Source organism: Pipistrellus kuhlii, unplaced genomic scaffold (assembly GCF_014108245.1).
Source record: "Pipistrellus kuhlii isolate mPipKuh1 unplaced genomic scaffold, mPipKuh1.p scaffold_m20_p_32, whole genome shotgun sequence".
Classification (NCBI taxonomy): domain Eukaryota; kingdom Metazoa; phylum Chordata; class Mammalia; order Chiroptera; family Vespertilionidae; genus Pipistrellus; species Pipistrellus kuhlii.
The window spans coordinates 5,312,545-5,332,580 of NW_023425532.1; the positions used below are offsets into that span (position 1 = coordinate 5,312,545).

At 61.5% G+C, this 20,036-nt stretch overlaps 1 protein-coding gene across 4 annotated transcripts in view; it reads left to right on the forward strand.

Moving 5' to 3' along the window:
• Positions 1 to 20,036, forward strand: part of BCOR (BCL6 corepressor) — a 75,682-nt gene that overhangs the window by 18,857 nt on the left and 36,789 nt on the right. The window contains exon 1 of one of the 4 annotated variants that reach the window (XM_036460495.2): positions 18,372 to 19,008. The exons of 2 other annotated variants lie outside the window; for them this stretch is intronic. The gene's annotated coding sequence lies outside the window, so the exon portion shown is untranslated. Of the gene's footprint in view, positions 1 to 18,371; positions 19,009 to 19,572; positions 19,774 to 20,036 lie in introns of those variants that run through there. One more of the 4 variants, XM_036460496.2, reaches the window with a different exon arrangement.

Consider the following 20,036-nt stretch of genomic DNA (forward strand, 5'->3'; position numbering starts at 1 on the left):
ACCAGGTCACTGGTTTCCTGGAAAAGAGGTAACGGGAGCAGCCGGATGGGAGGGTGCTGAGGGCCGGGAGAAGAGCTGGACAGTTCGTGCGCGCCCAGGCCAGCCACTATCCCCAAGCCTGCCGTGGTCACCAGCCGGATGCTCAGGGCATGTGCTTGGCGGCGGCCTTCCTTTGTGTAATTTCATTCCTGGATGCGCCCATGTGGCTGTATATGTTTGCATTTAAATCTGCTCTCTAGTCCAGCCGGCGTGGCTCAGCGTTTGAGCGTGGACCTATGAACCAGTAGGTGGTAGTTCCATTCCTGGCTAGGGCACAGGCCCGGGTTGCGGGCTCCATCCCTGGGAGGGGGCGTGCAGGAGGCAGCCGATCCATGCTTCTCTCTCATCATGGATGCTCCTCTCTCCCTCTCCCTTCCTCTCTGGAATCTATATAAATAAAAACTGTCCTTCCAGCTACCTCCCGCTCGAGACCAGTGATGAGGGCTGTGCCTCGGTGGCCCTCTGGCCTGTGGATCCTTCGAGAAACCCTTGCCGGTGTCCTGCCCCGCCCAGCAAGGTGTTTGCTAAGCATGGTGCTGGGTGTGCCCGAGGCTGACAGGGAGCAGGTGCGGTCAGGGAGGAGGGGAGTGAGCCTGGGGCTGGGGCTGGGGCTGGGGCTGGCTAGGTGAGGAGAGGCTCTTGAACTGCAAGAGAGAAAGAAGATCCCACCTGAATGAGGGAGAGGGGAGGGCTGGGGAGGCATGCCTTGAGGTAAGAGGCGGCACAGGTTCCATTGTCCCTGTGGGAGGATTTCTCTCTCTCTCTCTCTCTCTCTCTCTCTCTCTCTCTCTCTCTCAGGAGGTGAGGGGTGAGGCTAAAGATTTCTGGAAGAGAACTAAGGGGCCAGGGCTCCGAGGTGGGAGCACTATGGGGAGAGAGAGAGAGAGAGAGAGAGAGAGAGAGAGAGAGAGAGAGGGAGAGAGAGGGGGGTGGAGGGGGCGGTGCAGGACAGAGCTCGTGCTTCCTGGGAACCCATTTCTCTAACAGTAATTCCCCGGGGGCTTGGTGCCAGATGGGCAGTGCTGGCTTCCGCAGGGAGGGAGGGGGCGGGGGGGGGGGGCTTAGAGCCGGGCAGAGCCATTTAATCATTTCAGAGTCTGAGAGGGTGAGTGACTGGCCCAAGGTCACACACCCCAGGGGCTGGCATTGGCGGCGGGGTTGCCGGTCCCCTCCGCGGCTTTCCATTACCGCACGCTCCCCCCGCGCCCAACAAAGAGCCCAGTGTTGCCATCGGAAGAGCTGAATTACCTCATTTCTGAAAGGCGTTATGAATTCAGTTCCATTATGTGGACGGGGGCAAAGCTGTGAGCAGGCGTGACATTATAATTCATGTCCCACTTCTTCCGCCGCTCGGTGCTGGGTTTTGGGTAGCACGGAAGCAGCCTCAAATCACTGCTGGAACACAATGGGGAGCAAAATAATAATCCATAATTGCAAACAAGGAATGGACCGTGTGATCCTATTAATTGCCTTCCCTACAAACCTTATTTTGGGTATTTTCAGAATAATTAAGAGATTAAGCTCTTATTGATGGCGGAGGTGGGTGAGCACGGAGCCCTAAACAGTGCCATCACCTCTGGCAGAATGGCCCGGTGCCACCTGCCGCCTGGGACGCCCCCAGCAGCACCGAGGGCTGGGCTCCGATCCTGCGCGTTTCCCTCTCCTGAGCTGGAACTCTGGCGATGGCTGTAAAACAAACCCCAGAGCGAGGAGGAGCCGGAGAGGAAATACTCGGCTGCGCATTAATCACAGTCCTCGGGCCCAGAGCAGAGGACAGGCTGGTTCGAGGAGAGACAGACCTAAATTATCTCGAAGATTGATCTCCCCTCCTCCGCACTCCCGGTGCCAGCCAGCAGGTCAGAGAGGCCCGCGCAGCCAGGGGAGGGAGCGGGCGAGGGGTCCCCCCACTGACCGGCGGAGGGTGCGGGGCAGGGGGTGCCCTCTCTGCTGTGGGGCTCAGGCCACAGCTGTCCCCCTCCCCGCACGGGCCACATCTGGGGAAGCTACCGAACAGAGGGGCATGCGGGACAGACGCTCTGTGTTCGTGTTCTCCAGGTCCAAATACAGTGCCCCATGAGGAGGGGCCTGTGGCGTGAGCAGAGCCGGAAGCTGGCCACAGGTGTCTGGAAAGTCTGAAAGACCGTGTGCACAAACGTTGGGCTCTAGGAATGGGGCGCTGAGTGTCCAGGCAGGAAGGCAAGTTAATGATCCTTCAAGCCTCAGTTTCCTCATCTGTGATCTGTGAAATGGGCATAAGAGTACCTTTGTTATAGGGTTGCTTTTTATATGAAATGGTCAATGCATATACTGTCCACAGCAGCTGTCAATCCTTGGGAATCCTACCTGCTGCTCTTCTAGGAGCTGAGAAAAGCTGATGGCCCTTCCGTTCCCGCAGCTCAAAATCTGTCCATCTTCAGAGGGCGGGGGGGGGGGGGGGGGGAATAACTCTTCCTGTGTCCTCTCTTCCCTGCTGTAGCTCTCCCCATGGTAGGAGCAGAGTAATTGTTATCTTTTAATATATATTAAAAGAGAGGAAGGGAGAGGGAGAGAGAGACAGAAACACCCATGATGAGAATCATGGATCGGCTGCCTCCTGCACAACCCAAAGTGGGTGGGAATGGAGCCTGAAACCTGGGCCTTGCCCTGATGGGGAATCAAACCGTGACTTCCTGGTTCATAAGTCAATGCTCAACCACTGAGCCACACCGGCCGGACTGCGTTATCAAAGCTTAAAGCAGCGAGAAAAGTTGTCCAGCAATAGTGAAGACAGCTGCTTTAGAATCTGGCCAGCGGCTGGGCCATCATTTAGCACCGGTGGATGTGCAGAGCTTTCTCAACAGAACCAGAGAGTCTGCTTGTTCTGGGCAGGCAGTCCCTCCCTTGAACTTGGCCCCATATTTTTTAAAGCTTACCTGGGAGGCAGGCAGCGCTTCATGCAGATGAAGAATTCCTGGGCTCCCATGGCGAACACGGCAGATCAGCTGAGTCCTGCTGATCCCAGAAAGAAAACTCCGTTCGCAATATTTACCGCAGCTGGTGAGTTGCCAGGACGACCCCAGAGGGAGAAGATTGGAGGATGTCTGTAGGATCTGATCCCAGAACACTTGGTTTGGGGGGACCGTGCACGTGTGTAGGAAGCAAACAGTATGCTGGACAGGAAAGAGCTCCGGTTTGGAGTCAGAATCTCCGTAGCCGAAGCCGGCTGGGTTACATGTGTATTTTGGGAAGACGATTGTAAGATCTTAAATTGCCTCAAACATCAAGTGTGAATTGTAATACCTCATCCATAGGGTGGTTTGGGGCTTATGTGAGATAACTCGGAAATGGACCTCATAAAATTACTGAAGAGTAAAGGCCTTCAATAAACAGTAGCTATTTTTTAAAAATATATCTTTATTGACTTGAGAGAGAGAGAGAGAGAGAGAGAGAGAGAGAGAGAGAGAGAGAGAGAGAGGGAGAGAGAAACATCGATGATGAGAATCATGAATCGGTTGCCTCCTGCATGTCCCACACTGGGGACCGAGCCTGCAACCCAGGCCTGTATCCCGACTGGGAATCAAACCGTGACCTCCTGGTTCATAGGTCAATGCTCAACCACTGAGCCACGCCGGCCAGACAGGAGTTTGGGTTTGTTCCAAGTGCAGTGGGAACTAGCAGGGTAGTGATATGTGGCGTTTTCAAAGCCCTTCCGAGCTGCCCTGTGGAGGATGTTGGAGGGTGAGGGCACAGAGCCCAGCTGGAATGACCCTGCATGCTAAGCCCGTCAGGAGATTTATGGTTCTCTCATCATTAATGTTTCTCTTTCTCTCCCTCTCCCTCTCCCTCTGATGTCAATAAAAATACATTTTAAGAAAAGAATTCAGCCAAAACCGGTTTGGCTCAGTGGATAGAGTGTCGGCCTACAGACTGAAAGATCCCAGGTTCGATTCCGGTCAAGGGCATGTACCTTGGTTGCAGGCACATCCCCAGTGGGAGATGTGCAGGAGGCAGCTGGTCGATGATTCTCTCCCATCGATGTTTCTAGCTATCTATCCCTCTCCCTTCCTCTCTGTAAAAAAATCAGTAAAATATATTTTTTTTTAAAAAAGAAAAGAATTCAGCCCTGACCAGTTTGGCCCAGTGGCTAAAGTGTCGGCCTTTGGACTGAAAGGTCCTGGGTTCGATTCTTGGTTGTGGGCACATCCCCAGTAGGGGGAGTGTGCAGGAGGCGGCTGATGGATGTTTCTTTCTCATCGATGTTTGTAACTCTGTCTCTCCCTCTCCCTTCCTCTCTGAAGTCAATAAAGATACATTTTAAGAAGAGAATTCAGTTTTAGGGGTGCTCTGAGACAGCGTGGCTAAGAGCACGGGCTCAGGAGCTAGGGCAGCCTAGTGTGAATCCTAGCGCCACTGCGTTCCCAGTGAGATGGTCTGTAACCTCTCTGTCTAGTTTCCTCACCTGTAAAACGTGGATAATAACCTGCCGACCTCATGGGGTGACTGTAAGGACGCAGCAGGTGAAGGGCTGAGGGTAGGGCCGCCAGCACTGCGCGCACAAGTTGCTATTGTTAGGAAGCGGGACAGCGATTGTGTAGGTGAGAGGTGGGCCCACAGGTTGCTACGGGGCTGAACCTGGAAACAATGTTTCCGTCATGGGGGTTGGAGGAGGGATGGAAAACCACGGTAGAACCCAGAGAAGAGCCCAGAAAGGGATCAGAGGCCGGATGAGAACTGCTCTGAGCAGCGTCTGGAAGCCAAGAGCAGCTCAACAAGGGGGTGGTCAGCGGTGCTGGGTGCTTCCTAGGCCAAAGGGAAGACTGAGGAATCACCCCCTTCCTGGCAACGAGAAGTAACTGGTGATCTTTCATAAAAAATAATCATAGCCGAAACCGTTGAGGGGTCCAAGGTTTGATTCTGTTCAAGGGCATGTACCTGGGTTGCAGGCACATCCCCAATGGGGGGAGAGGAGTGCAAGGGGCAGCTGATTGATGTTTCTAATTTTCTATCCCTCTCTCTTTCCGTAAAAAATCCATTAAAATATATTTTTAAAAATAATCATAATAAATATATATATTTAATTGATCTCAGAGAGAGGAAGGGAGAGGGGAGAGAAACATCCATGAGGAGAGAGAATCATGGGTGGGCTGCCTCCTGCATGCCCCCCACTGGGGATGGAACCCACAACCCGGGCCTGTGCCCTGATCGGGAAATGAACCCTGACCTCCTGGCTCATAGGTTGTCGCAGAGTGGCCAGCAAGGCTGAGGCATGGGTTGAAGAGTGAGCTAAGTGATGTATCTATACAATGAAGACCCATCTCGTGTGCTGATAGGAGGTGATCTGTAAGATATAGTGTATGTTTCACACGTGAGGCACAGAGCAGCTTATGCACTGTGCTCCCGTGTTTGAAAATAAAATGAGGACATGCGTCTGTACAGGGAGAGCGGTGTGTGTGTGTGTGTGGGGGGGTGCTCCGCTGTGGTGTTAAGGATGTTTAGTGCACACACAAATAAACATGTTTACATCTCCCCTACTTTGTTTGGACACAAACTGTAACATGCCCACATTGTACCGTATTATACATCCCCATTCATGCCTGCACCTTATGTCCTTCCCGTAACAATGGATCTCAGCGGCCATTCCACATCAGCACACAGAGCAGATCTTTATTTTTTAAATAGCTGCAGAATATTCCTTTGTGTGCATGCACCATCAACAACATTGCTGGGCATTTAGGCTGCTTCTAATCTTATGCTGTTACAAAGTTGTATTTATGCCAATGTCTCAGAATAACTTCCACACGCTGGTCTGTAGCGTGCACACCAGGTTAGGGAATAGAGGTGGCCCGTGGATGCAGACACCTCTTTTGAGAACAGCTGTGCAAGGAGCAGATAAATAGGGAGCCGGGGAGGAGATGTGGGGTTGAGGAAGGGCAGCTCTAAAGATGGGAGATGCCTCCAGGGAATAAATACACAGTCATTCAATACAGGGTGTGGTGGGGGAGGGGGCGGCAGGAAGAGCCTGTGGGTCACGTTGTAGCAAGTGTGGAAGAGATCTTTCCACGGGCAGGCCCTGTGCTGGGTGCTTTGGGAACACCAGGGGGGATGGATGGGAACACCAGGCCTTCAGGAAGGTTCCACTCCAGCAGGGAAGCTGCGATGTTTCGCAAACCAGCAACAGTATTGTTAGAAAGCGCTGCATTCTGTTAGTGAGATACAAATGTGTACAAGCTTCCCCGTGCCTGCTGGGGGAGCGTCCTCACATGTCCAGGGGTTCCCTGGGCTCCTGATTGGACGTGAGCTGGAGGAGAGAATGACATTTTGCCTGAAATCCGTAGATTTCCCCAAAGGGATTAAATGACATGCGTGACCTGGAAGGTTTTAAAGGGGGGGGGGGGGATAAATAAAAACCCAGAGAAGAATTTATATTCCTGGTGGCTTTGCTGATGGTCTTGTAAATTGTATATTTAATCAAAGGCACTCGAATGTCTTTTTTTAACTATTGAAGAGCCATTTAAATGTCAACATAAGTGATTCCCTCCCAAATAGTGCTGTTTATACATTACCTCCCCTAATAGGCCTCTAAATTGTCGGCCTATTGAAATATAAATTAAGATGATAAATAATTTGACCTTACCTGAGAGAAATAAGTGTTTACATGCGTCAAAGACGAAATTACCCCGAATATCAGGGTCCCTCAAAAGACAGCCCTTTTCCCTTGGCTGAATTCAGTAAGTGAAGCCATTTAGAGATGTCCTCGTGTGTGTGTGTGTGTGTGTGTGTGTGTGTGTGTGTGTGGAGGAAAGAGGGACATAAACAAAGAACAGGCCGCTGGTCGCCTCCCCCACCCGCCTGGCTTCCCGTTAGGCTGGGGTCGGCGCTGACCCCTCCGCGGGGAAGTGGCAGGACGGTGCGGGCTGCCCCGCTGCGCCCTGCGCGTTCTCCTCCCCCGGCCTCCCTCCCGCACCGCGGCTGGAGTTTCTAAACATGGAGTTTCCACGGGAACTTTGCCAGGCCGAGCTCGCAGCCTCCCGAGTCCCCGCAGCGGGATTCGCCAAGTCGGCGGCGCCGCACGGCCTCCGCGCCCCCTCCCCCCGGGAGCAGCTGACCTGGCCCGACTCCCGCAGCTCCGCAAAGCTGCTCCGCGGGGCGAATCACCCGACAGGGCGGGAACCCCCCACCCCCCCGCGATCGGCGCCCCGCCAGACCCTACCCCAGGCCCCGGCGGGTGGCAACCGGCGCCCTTGGCGGGGCGCGAGCCAAGCCTGCCCGCCAGGCCTGTTTGTTTGTCGCCACCGGCGCTCTGGGCCCAGGACCGGAGAACTGCCCACCCCCCGGGCCAGGGCCGAGCCTCGGGGGTCGCCGAGGCGGCGGAGGGGCGCTGGCGGCGGCGGCCCAGGCCGGGCGCGCTGGCTGCCGGCGCTGGGTTTCTGTTTTGTTTTGAAGCCGGCTTGGGGGAGGGGCGGCACCTTGTCAATGAGAAATTTCCTGTTCGCAAGACTCCGCTTGCAGAGTTTCTGTCCTGCCCTTGAACTGCCGAGAGGATCTCGGCAGTGCGGGTCCCCGAGAGCCCAGCCAGGCGCGCCCGGCGGGTGGGGGCGGGGCGCCCAGGCCCCGGGAGTCCGGCCGAGCGGGCCGACGCCTGCCCTCCGGGTTCCCGGCGCACCGCGAGCGCCGAGCCGAGCGGTGACTAATCTGCGGCTTTCGGCCTCTTGGCGCGGAGCCCAGGCTCCCCCCCGCCCCCCCGCGCCGGCCTCCGGCCCCGCAGCGGCAGGCTCAGTGGAGAGAAGCGCGCGGGCCAGCGCCGCCGCCGCGTTCCCGGGCGTGTGGGAAGCGGGTCGGGGCGGGCCGTCTCTCCCAATCGGTTTGCCTCGACCCAGGCCCGAGTGCGCGCGTGTTTCCTTCCCCGTAAGCACTTTGATCGGCGCTTCCTCCGCGCCGCCGAGCAGCCGGGGCGAACCGGAGGCTTTAACCCCCTGCTCGCTGCCCCACGGCGGGCTCCGTGGTGGGGGCGCCGCGGGGGACTCTGGTGGACATGGGGGCGATCAGTGTAGCTGGGCAAACCGGAGCCTGGAGGAGCCCGCCGGATCAGAGGAGCCTGCCAAGCGCGGAAGCGCTCCGGGGGAGAGCAGGCCGCGAGGCCCGGGGCGGCTCGTTAACGTTCAAGCCCTCCCCGGGGCCGCGCTAACCCGCCTGCCCGGCCTGGCGGGGTGCGGGCCTGAGAGGCACAGCAGGCAGAGGCTTCTGGAGGGATCAGAGGCCCCCGGGGTGTGGAGGGGAGCCTGGCCTTCACGCGCCTTGTCCGCTGGCACGTGGACGGCTCCCACCCCGAAGAGGGGGCCTGGCGCTCGCCCGCGGCCTCGCCTCTGGCCACCACTCCCGCCCGGACCGGGTTACCCGGGGAGTTAATGATTGATTTACTGGCTCCGCGCGGCCGGTGCCCTCCGCAGCTATTTGTCCGAGCTCAGGAGGTGCTGGCGAGCGGTGCAGAGGCCGGGGGCGAGGGGACGCCCGGGGAGGGAAGCCCGCTGCCCACGGGAAGGAGCGGCCGCTTGGTCAGCCCCCACGGAGCGGGGCGAGCCCGCTGGAGGCCCGGGCTGGGCGAACGGAGCATTGGGAAGCGCCACACGTAACCGGGCTGGCAGCTGGTGATTAGGCCGCCCGGGTTTATGAGTCATAATGGGCCGCCCGCCTGGCCCTCAACCTGCTGGTGGTGGACGGCGCGCCGAGGGCCGGGCGGCGGGCGGCCCCGCGCTGCGCTAGGGGGATGCTCTGGGGGGCCCGGCATGCCGAAGGCGCTGCAAGGATTTCCTCTCATTTCTCGCTTAAGGCAACACAAACACCCTAAATCAAACCGCTCCGACAACCCCGGGCTCCACACAGACACATCAATAAGGATTTCGCCTCCCGCGTTCGAACGCACTGAAACACTTGTCCTATTTTTATGCAAATGACACCACACAAATAGATCTCCCAGGCCCGGGAGCAGGGCGAGAAGGAGAGGCACCGCCGCCCCAGCCCGGAGGCTGCGAGAGGGGAGGGAGGCCCAGGCCCGCACCCCGGGGCCCGCGCCGGCTCAGGCGGCAGGGCTGGTACTGGCCGGGCAGCCCGCCCCGCGCGCCGTGGCTCCCTGCCAACGCCGCCAAGTCGGCCGCGTCCCCAGGCTGCCTGCAGAGGCGGATTAGGGAAGGAGCGAAGCGAGCCTGTGACTAATCGCGGGGCCTCGGACCGGAGCACCAAGGCCATGTGCGACTGACAGGATCGACACTAGCAGAGGACACGGCGACGCCTCGCTTAATTGCAGGCTTAAAAAAATTGCCGCCTGAGCAGCTCCAGCGCGGAGAGCCGCGGGCGTTCGCGCAGGATGGGGAGCGCGCGGGGGGGGGGGGGGGGGGGGGGCTGGCGCTCCCGCTCCGGGGAGGGAGGCTTGGTGTCTCCCGTATGGAGGGACCTGGCCCCCACTCTGCAGGAGTGTGGCCGAGCCAGCCGGCATTGGGCGGTCCCGCTCCCAGGCCTAAGGTTCTGACCCTCTCCCGGGGTGCCCAGGCCCCCTTTCTCGCCCTAGATCCTCTAAAGGAGGCTGTGCTCAGGGTGAGAGGTTCCAACAGACTGAACATGAAAACCCCTCACACGAACCACTTTCTTCTCTTCCCTCCCCTTCCTTCTCCACCGGCTCATACAAAGCTCCGGAGATCAAGGAGAGGGAGAGGCAGTCAGGGCCGCCCGGAGCCAGGCCAACCTGGGGGGAGCCAAACTCGGGGGTCACAGACACTCACCCCAAGCTCTCCCCCCCACCTGGGCACGGTGTTGCAGGCCCAGACCTCCTCCCTGGAGCGCTGAGGCCTCTCTGGGGAGAAGGGGGAAGCGGCGGCAGGCCTACTGGCCTGCGTGTGTGTGTTGATGGTGATGGTGGTGGTGGTGGTGGTGGTGGTGGTGTGTGTGTGTGTGTGTGTGTGTGCGTGCGCGCGCGTGTACGGGCGAGAGGGGAAGGCGGGAGGCAGAGAACCCAGCGAGAGAAGTTTCCACCACGCTCTGGTCCGCTGCTGCCAAAATCCCCGGGTCCCTCCCCGGCCGCACCGCCTGGCTTTGCCACCACAAGTTTGGTTTAACGAGAGCTCGGGACAAAAGCGGAGGCTTTCTATAGCCCCCGAAAACAAAGGGGCAGGAGACGCGGGCCGCCTCGGAGGCTGCTGGCGTAATGGTGCCGGCCCACAGCAGAGAAGAACTGCAAAAGCCGCGCGGGCGGGAGGAAGTGCGAGGCGGGAGCGCGGGGAGGCGGGCGGGGGAGGGGCGCTGCGCCATGTTTCCGTGTCACCCGCCGAGTCGCCGGCGCTGGGCTCGGCCGCCGCCCCCGCCCGCCTCCGAACCGGCGGAAAGCGTGCGATTAGCAGCCAGACGGGCGGGGCCGCCGGGCCCGCGGGGCCGCCGCACACGCTGCCCGCGGCCGGGCCGCGCCGCCCCCCCGCCCGCCGGGTAATCATCCTCCTCGCCGCCGCGCTGCGTGCTCTCTCATTAGAGCGGGGAGGCTTTTCTCTGCGCGCTCGCTTGGCTCCCGCTGGCAAAACAACGCCTTCCCCGGCCGGGCCCGGGGCCAGCGCTGCTAGGGAGGGCGGGACGGGGAGGGAGGCGGCGAGGCAGCGCCGGCAGCGCGGGTCACGTCGGCCGCCGCCATCCGCGGGCCACGGGGACGAGGAGGTTCCACGGCCCTCCCCGCGCTGGGTCCGTACCTGGTACCGGGCCCTTCGCGCGGGGGTGGCGGGGGAGCTGCCGGTGCCCCCATGCCCTACCCTCGTCCGCCTCCCCAGGCCAGAGTGGGGGCCGATTGGAGACGGGGGCGAACACAGGGAAGGCTCCCCAAACAGGTTTTGTCCCGACTGTCTGGCGGACTAAAGGCCAGGAGCTCCATCCCTGGGGAGGCGGCCCTTTGACCCTCAGAAGACTCGAGTCCCCGAGATTCGGGCGTGATCGCCAGGGAGGGGTGGCCGAGGTCCGGCCGAGTCCCGCCCCGGGCCTCGGAGCCCGTTTTCTCCCCGCGATCTGCACGCAGCAGCAGGCAGCCTCTGCCGGCACCACGCGCCCAGCTGCAGGCCTGGAGCAGGTGTTCCTGCCCGGCCGGAGCGTTGGCTCCGCGCCCCTCCCGTCCCAGCTGCGGGGCTGGCGGGAGGCGGGGGGCGCCGAGGGCGGCTGGAGGGGAATCTCACTGGAGGCGAGAAGGATCCTGCGGGCTTGGATAGGGAGAGGCCGGCCGCTGGGGCCAGAGGGATCGAGGGTGACGCGGCCAGCCCCTCCTGGAACACCCTGGGGGCCAGGGGGGCCGCTCCGCGGCGCTGGGGCTTCCGGTCCCGGTGACTGCGGCGGGGCGGCCGGGAAGTTCCCGGGGCGGCCGCGAGGAGCACCCTCCCCGCTGCCACCGCCGCGCTGCTCTCGAGTGGTGCCCGGGGAGCCTCCCGCGTGTGGCCGCGCCGCTCGGGCCGGAGTGGGGCCGGGGGCTGAGGGTGGTCCGGGCCCAGCCCCCGGCGGAGGAGGGGCGGCGGCCGAGACCCCGCGGAGCTGCGGCGCGCCTCCCCGCCCCCTCCCCGCCGCCGCCGCTGATGGCGGGCACGTGAAGCGCAGCTCGGCGCCTCGGCGCCAGCCAGGGAGCGGCCTGCCCCGCCGGCTCAGCTTACCCCGGCCCAGGAACGCGGAACCGAGCCCGGCCGGGCCCCGCAGAGCCCGCGCCCCCGCCCCACTGCCCGCTCCCGGCGGCCCCGCACCCCCTCCCCGCCCGGCCTTGGGGCCGCGCCAGACGACTGGCCCGAGGGGAACTCGGGCTGACTAATGGGTCGCTTGTGGGCCTTACGTGAGGCCGGGCTGTCAGCGGATGCCCGCTCGCTCGGCGCCTACGCCGTGGTCAGGCTCTTCGGGGAAGGGCGAGAGGAGGGGTTTCCCCGCTCCGCGGTTTCGGCTCCCCGGGGACAATCCGCCTGCCGCGGCCGGCCCCGGGCTGTAGGCCGTGCAGCCTGGCCCCGAGGCTGCCTCCCGCCTTGAGCTGCGAACCCGGGATGGGGGATGAGAAGGGGGGAGCTTGGGGCTCGGAGCCGGAGGTGGGCGCTGAGGCTGGTCCTCTTGGCCTGGGGCTCCCCGCTTTGATGTTGGGGATCTGGGGCCAGCCGCTGGGCCGGGATGAATTTCCAGGCTGCCCCGGGGGCCTGGATTCAATACCGAAAGCGCTCTCAAAACAAAGTCTTCCGGAAACCCCTTCCTTCGTGAGATCTCTGTGTGGAAAAAAGGGTTTTTATAAAACTCCCCGAGAGTCCAGCTGAGAATCCGTGGGGCTGGGGGCGTGCGGTGCCTTGTCCTTCCTTTCCAGGGGCCTGTAAAAATCAGCAGTTTCTTATTATTTCGCATTAACAGCCACTTCGTGTTGACACAGTTATATGACCCTCCCAGATAGAACTGTAGTTTCGACACCAGCGCGGTGGTAACACAAACACCCCCAGTAACCAAGAGCTTGGGGCTGGATGCAGGAGGAACCCTCCTCATGCATATCTGGTTTTATCCGGCCTCATCACACTAGGAATCCTGCCTCCCTCCCCCCATGAGAAATCCTGAGGCCCTGGAGTTGAGGTGCGACTTCTCCTGGGGAGCCCTGCCAATGGGGAGGGGGTTGCTGGCCTAGAGGAGGTGGGTTTTAAATGTCACTTCCCAATGAAAATGCTTCCCTTTAGCTTTCTTTCTTTTTCTTTTAATTTCTTTCTTTCTTTCTTTCTTTTTTTTTGATGCAGTTTTCCAAAGGAGCATTTTGGTGAGATAAGAAGTGACCGATCAAAATCGCGGAGGGGAGGTTGTAAGCAGCCGCTTCGCCCCAGCTTAACGTTATCTTATCTTTCACACTTGCGCGGCGGAAAAAAATTGGCTTATCTTCAGCCCCACCCCCTTCTCGCCTTAATTGCTAAAACGCACTGGTGTGTTAAACCTGGGAAGAGGCTGCTCGCCCTGGGAAAGGAAGATTCCAAAATGTGGGCCCTGGGAGCACAAGGTTGGCAGGGTTTATCCCCCCCCCGCCCCCTCCCCCTTCCTAGTGCAGCGCAGAGGCGCCGGTAGGGGTGGAAGGTTCCATGCCAGATTGGGGGGGGGGATTCTGGGGATGGGTCATGTGGCTTCCCTAGGCCTCACTTTCTCGGCTGTGTATCCCAGCCTCTTCCCCTTCATCTCGCCAACGCTGGCGTGGGTCTCCCATGGAGGCCTCTCGCTTTGCTTTCATCCCTCCCCCCCCTTACAGATCCCCTTTTGGGGAGGGGGGTGCGAGGCCGGGACGCACGGCCTGCTGGAAATCATTAAAATATATGCGAGTGTCTGCAAACACACTTTTAAATCATGGCGTTTCCCCTCCGCTGGTATATTTAAACTCCAGAGCTGATCTCCTCCCTCTCAGTCGTTTGTCTGTGTCACCGACAGGCCGCTAATGGCCGGGCTTCCAGGCTGTGCATTATGCATTCGCCTCCTCCCTCTGCCGCACACTGAAGGTTCTGTCAGGCCTCGGAACACAAAACACCCTGCGTCCCCCCTTGGTGGCTGGGGGCTGCCGGCTGCTAACCGGCTGGAGACGCAGGGGTGGGGGAGGTGTCAAGGGGGCCAAGGCTGAGCAGTGCATGGAGGGGGGGTCAGAGTGCCGTGGATGAGGCCTCGTGGACTCCCCAGCTCTGTGCCAACCCCCAGTTTTGTTGCTGGCTTCCATCTTCCCAAGTCAACCCTCCTCCCTACGCCACTCCCCTCTGCCCCCCGGGTTGGTGGGGGCCTCAGAGGTATTTGGGGACCGTACTCTCTATTTGCCCCAGCGAGGGTTGCTGACGGGTCTTCCAGATCCTTCTAGTCCCAGGGGTTTCTGGGGAGTGAGGAAGGAAGCCATGGTCCAAAATGCCTGGGGCTGTAGTCCGGGGTGCTGGGTCAGTGGACCAGTAGTTGATGGTCCCCCCCTCCCCATCCTGCGATTTGGTGGGCACTACCCCCAGCCGGGTAAAACCTGAGCTGGAGGCCCTTGCTACCTAAGCAGCCTGGGCAGAACATGGCAGTCGAGTTTACCTGCGGGAGCATCGGCCCCCCAGGGTTCTTAAGCTGGGACCAGGTGGAGTGCAAGACGGACCTCCCCCAGCGACCTGTGGTTATGCTTATTCGGCTGACACCCATCTGTCTGCCCAGCGGGACCCCCCCCCCCCCAGTGTAAATGGCAGTTCACCCACTGTCCCTGACTTCGGGGATCTCAGAGCCGGACACTAATCCAGCCCAGACCAGAAATTCCCAGAGGCAGCTGCCTGCTGTTACCACGTGGGGCTTGCCTTTTGGGCTCTCCTGCCCCAGTGGCCCAATAACTCTTCAAAGGCTTCCCCCATGGAGGGCAGCTACCTTCAGCTTCTCTCTAGCAAATTCCTGGGACAGGACGCTTTGTGCTTGGGAGGGTGGGCCAGTGGCGGTTTTAAGGGCCCATGGGTTCTTTTACAAAGTAACCAAGGAAGACTGTGTGTGTGTGTGTGTGTGTGTGTGATTAAATGGTTAACATTAATAGGCGGGCCCTACAGTGCTTTATGACTTAGATCCTACGCCTGTGTTACCAGCAGCCCCCCCCCCACACACACACACAATGGGGGATCCCAGGGTCCTCCAGACACCAGTGAGGACCTTACCCTGGGTGCCTGGCTGTTTCCCCAAGGCCTGGGCCTCGGCTGAAGGTGAGGAGGCCTGGGTCACCCCGCAGCTGGTCTGGCCTGGAGAGAGTGGCCGGCCTCCAGCTGCTCCCTGAAGCCCCAACCTGCCTGCCCAGTTGCAGAGCCCGGATAGAACCTGTGGCAGGAGGGTGCCGGGGAGCTGGGGGTGCGGGCATATGTTCTCACCAGGAGACCCTCCGGAGGGGTCAGGGGAGGGCGGCCCTCCGCAGCTCAATTATAATAGAAGCACCTCTTCTGTTTCTCCGCCGCCCTGCACCCCTCCCTCGCACTCGCTTGCTCTCCGCCTGCTCTGCTTCCATTGAAACCTCCCTTGACGGATGCCTGGTCTAGCGGCTGACCCCTTGGCAGCTCCCAAGGGGCGGTGGGAGGGAGCAGGCTGAAGGCCCGGGCTGGGCGCATACATGCGGCAGGCTCCGTGTGCCCCCACCTCCTGGAGCCCCTTTTGCGTGGGAACCCACGGTGAAACTGCTCTTGAGCTTTCTGCTTCTCCCTGGAACGCTTCCAGCTAACCGGGCCGATAGGAATGAACTCCCTACCCGCCCCCCCCCCCCTTCTGCCTGGAGCACCTCAGGAGAACCTCACGTTTTAATTCTCTGTGAGTCAGGGACACCTCCCCGGGGCGCCCCCCCCCCCCCTTAGGACTCCCTTAAAAAGATATTTTTTTAAAATCCCACAGAGTTGGAAAATGTGCCCTTAGAGATGGAAGAGAAACCCCTTTAATCCCACTAGCCCAACCAGGATACCTAGGAGGCGAGACTCCTGCAAAAAGGGGGTATGAAATGTGGCAAATTACGTCAAAGGCGAATTTACTGGCTTGTTTGTCTCCAGCATCAAATTTCTCCCACAGTCAGCCCTCTTGGAGGCCCCTTCACATTTACAGCGACCCCCCCCCCATTCATTTCAGCCCTCAGACTTTTAAAGTTAGACAAACAGGCCCCTTTGTCAGCCGCCCCGGGGGGCCGCGGACTCCTGGAGGCAGCAGGCTCCATACTCTCGCTTGGTTCCGGGATTTTCCAAAAATTCTGGACGGTTGCTTGCAATTCTGAACTCCGGGAAAAGCCTGTGCCTTGGGGGAGAGTCGGGAAGGCTTGGGAAGGGGAGCAAAGAAGGTTGGGCAACATTCCCCAATCGCCAGGCCAGCTCGCCAGGCCGGCCCACAGTGGCACAGTGGCCTCACTGCCTGGAACGGCGCTCGGAGAGTTTCCCCACAAGCGCCCAACTCGAGCCTTCTCGGTTATTTTAGATTTGTTTTGAATAAAAGGAGTCGCTTCAAAAAGAAATGTTGCTCCAACACACAACCAGAGGCCTTTCTCCAGCTGTGTCTGTAACTCGCATGCATTCAGTCTAATAACTTTTAATGTCTGGCCCTAAAATGTCTTTATAAAAAATAGCTTTACAGCATAATAGTCCAGGTGTCTTTCTGCTTGTTACCGGAGATTAAAAAAATGTGTGGGTTAGCTTCCAGAGACATCCACCCCCAGAAAGACGGAGGGAAAAGCGTGCGTTCCACCCTGCAGGCAGGGCCCGGGAGCAGGGGCCGAGGGCTGGTACTGCTGGCCGGGCACTGGCCCGCCTGTCTTTCACATCAGTTCTTATAAGCAGCCCTGCAGCACGAAGATCTGATTCTGCCCGAAGTTTCGGATTTCAAACGGTAGAGATGTTTCACTTCTGCTTTGGGAAGGGCTGTTTTTATAACTGCTAAGAACTAAGACAATAAATAAAATCGCACCTAACACCAGTCCCGCAGTCGGCGTCAGGTCTACATTTTAAAAGGGATCTTCTAGCTAGAGCTGGTTTTGGCCTTGACTTTGACTTAGTAATCAACTTGAGGTGCTTTTGATTATTTTGGGCATGGACACACTCCAGGGTATTTGAAAACTTTCCGTGTGGATTCACAAGGCACCTCCATTTCGGATGGATGGTCTCACGCAGCCTGCACCATCTTGTCCTGAAGCAGAGACTCCCCATTTCCAGCACGAAAAGACCCTAGTGTGCATCGGAGTGGGGTCACCTTTGGCCCGTAGTCCAGGCGATCTGGGTGCGGTGAGGCCGGTACACCCCACCCCCACCGCCACCCCTTTCCGCTAGCTGCAGGTACTGGGGCTTCTCGGCCCTCCCCAGAGGCCCTGCGCTCCGGGGAGGCCGGAACCTCGCCTCTCCGCTTCCCCCTCCCGCCTGCCTGTCCCCGCCTTCCCCCTGCGCCCCCCCCCCCCCGCCCGCCCCGCGCTCAGCGCCGCGCCGGGTGCGCTGGAGAAGCTCAATACGTGTCAATTGAATTAACTGCTGCGGGCGCGGGCTGTACGATCAGCACAACGTTACCGAGTGGAAATTTATGGGCGAATGGTGTAAGCCAAAAGTTGCTCCCTGCCAAGGAAAATAAAACGCGGGAGATAATCTCCTGAGGAGGGTGGGGGGCTTGGACAGACCCTCCAGCCCTCTGAGGTGCAAACTGTGAAATGCCCAGGAACTGGGAGGCATGCTGGCGGATCTCTCTCCTACCGTGCTCCCCCATTCCCTCCTCCCAGTGCCCCGAGGGCTGCCTCCTCCGCCCCCCGCCTTCCCGAACAATTCCCACACAATTGGAACGTCCGGGGAACTCGGGCGCGGAGTTGGGGCGGAACGGGCCCCGGTGCCTGGGGCCGTGCATTCAGGCAGCTCTGGACAGCCGAACAGGGAAGGGCTCCTCCGGGAGGAAGGGACGCCCCGGGCGGGGGGTGGGCGCCAACGGGCACTCGCCAGGCTCCGCTGGGTCTCCGAGGGGCCGGGCGGCCGGGGGAGCGCAACGCTGGTGGCAAGAGGAGGCGGCAGCGGCCGCTGTTGGGGTTTGACAGCTTTGGCTGAGCGGAGTGCGAGGCGCTTTATGGTAATTGCGGTCCTCCACTGGCCTTCTGGGTAGCGAGGGGAGTCTCGGCGCGCGGCTCCGAGAGCCGCCCCCGCCGCCCCCATCCCCCGGGCTGGGGATCTGCGGGCCGCCCTCGCCGCCGCCGCCGCCGCCGCCTGAGTCGGGCTGGGGCGCGCCCAGCCCCGGTGAGCGCAGCCAACTCGGTCCGAGCGGGGGAGGGGAGGGCCGGGGGCCAGGGGGGGCGCCACCCAAGTGGTCTGGGGTTCGGACCCCGAGAGGCGAAACGCGCCCGGCGGGGGATCGCCGATGGCGGGGGCAGCTCCGGCGCCCCTATCCTGGGGGATCAGCCCTCCGCCAGCCCACCGCCGCGGCGCCGCAGCACAGGGTGAGCGAGGCCGGGGAGCTCAAACTTGCGAGAGCTGGAGGCGGCGGGCGGGCGGTTGTCGCCCGAACGCTGCGCCTGCGGGGGGAGGGGAGGCGGCTGCTGGGAGGAAGGGAGGGAGAAAGGGCGGGTGGAGGGAGGGGGAGGAGGAAGAGGAGGGAACCGGGGAGGGGAGACGCGTTGGGATCGCGGCGTGCGGCGGCAGACGGAGCCCGGGCTCCCAGCGGCAAGGTGAGCCTGAGCTACGCTCCTCGCCGATCGCCGCCGGAGCTCGGCAGCTGCGGGGGAGACGCGCCGGAGCCCAGACCGCGACCGAGAGCGGGAGCGGAGCGAGCGGCGGCGGAGGGGGAGCCCGCGAGCCGCCAGGCGGGGAGCCCAAGCCGCGCTGTCGCCGCGCAGGGACGACTTGGCCAACACACGCTCTCTCTCTTTCCCTCTCTCCTCTCTCTCTCTCTCTCTCTCTCTCTCTCTCTCTCTCTCTCTCTCTCTCACACACACACACACACACACACACTCACATACACACACACTCACATACACACACACACCCAGCCCGAGCGGGCGCTCACGGTGATCCGTCAACATGGCGCTGGGGCTCCTGCCCGAGCGCGGGTGGCAGCAGCGGCGGCGCGGGAGCTGCTGAGCCCGGCCGAGCCCGGCCCAGCCGCGGGAGCCCGGAGGATCGCTCGGGGCTGTCGCCACCTGCCCGGAGGCTTTGAGCCCGCCCCGCCCCGCCCCCACCCGGCCCAGAGCCCACCCCTCCGCGGGGCCGACCCCGAGGGCAGCCGGCTGGCAGCAGACGGCGAGGGAGGCGAGTGAGCGCGGCGCCGCGAGCGGGTTGCGGCCAGCCGGGGACGGCAAACTTTGCCGCTTGCCACGCTTCCCCGGCGCGGCTCCATCTCCGATCGCTGCCGACGCCGCCGCACTTTCCTCCTACCCCGCGCACCTCTCCGCACTCACCCACCCGCCGGCCCTGGCTCCTAGCCGCCTGGACTCTGCTCGGGGTAGGGGGCACTTCAAAGCTCCGGATCGCCAGCTCCCGGCTGACTCCCCGGCCGGGATCTCAGGTCAGTGCCCGGAACACCTTTCCCCGGGGAGGCCGCGCGGGCGGGCGGGCGCGCCGCGGGCTGCAGTCGCCCCCCTCCCTGGGCCCCCGCCCGCTGCGGGCTGCTCTTCTGACTCGTGTACCCCGCGGAGCTTTCGCCTCGCGCTTCCCTTGGCGAAGATCGCTTTCGTTTTTATGTCTTAGCTCCAACTTATTAAAAATGCAGCCGACCCCGGCGGCCCTGCGTGGGCACCGGGGAGGGGCGCGGCGGGGGTCCTGCCGCCCCCCCGAGGGCCGGGGGGGCCGGAGCGCGCCGAGTGGAAGTTTGCAGCCTGTGTCTGCGTGCGCTGGAGCGCGGTGGCCGCGGAGCGCCGCGAGTCGTGCGCGGGCGGGGGGGCGGCTGGGCTAGAAGCTGGGAAGCTCGGCTCGGCGTTAGCTCGCGAGCAGGAAGGGGAGGGCGGCGGGTTCCCGTCTGCTTTCTTTTTCGACTCGGGAAAGAACTGTAAAAACCCCCAGCCGCCGCCGCCTCGTCTCGCCTCTCCGGGGGCGCTCGTTCCTCCTGGTGGAACTTGGCGTGTGCCTGCGCCAGGGTGTGTGGCAGGCGCCCCGGCCGCGCCGAGCTCGACCTGCTACCGCCGCCGCCGCCCAACTCGGGAGGGGAGTCCCGGGTTTTTTCTTGGCTTGCCCCAAAGCACGCATCACGTGGATTAAAAAAAAAAAAAAAAAAACTACTAGGAAATCGACCGGAGCGAGGGGTTCCGACTCGGCCTGTCCGCCCATCCGCCAGGTCAGACGCTTTTGTTTTGTAAATGTTCCTGTAAAATTGCAATCGGCGACCCCCTCCCATCCCCATCCTGCCTCGCCCCTGCGGGCTGTGTTTTAAGTTCGGAGCCCCCCCCGGGGGGGGCGGGTAGAATGTGGGGGGGGGGGAGGGCGGAGAGAAGGAGGGGGGGAGGACCTGGGCCCTCCCTGGGCAGCGGGGAGTCTGGTGGGAAGCCCTGTTGGGCGTGTGCGAGTCTGCGGCCGGAGGAAGTTGGTCCCACTCGGCGG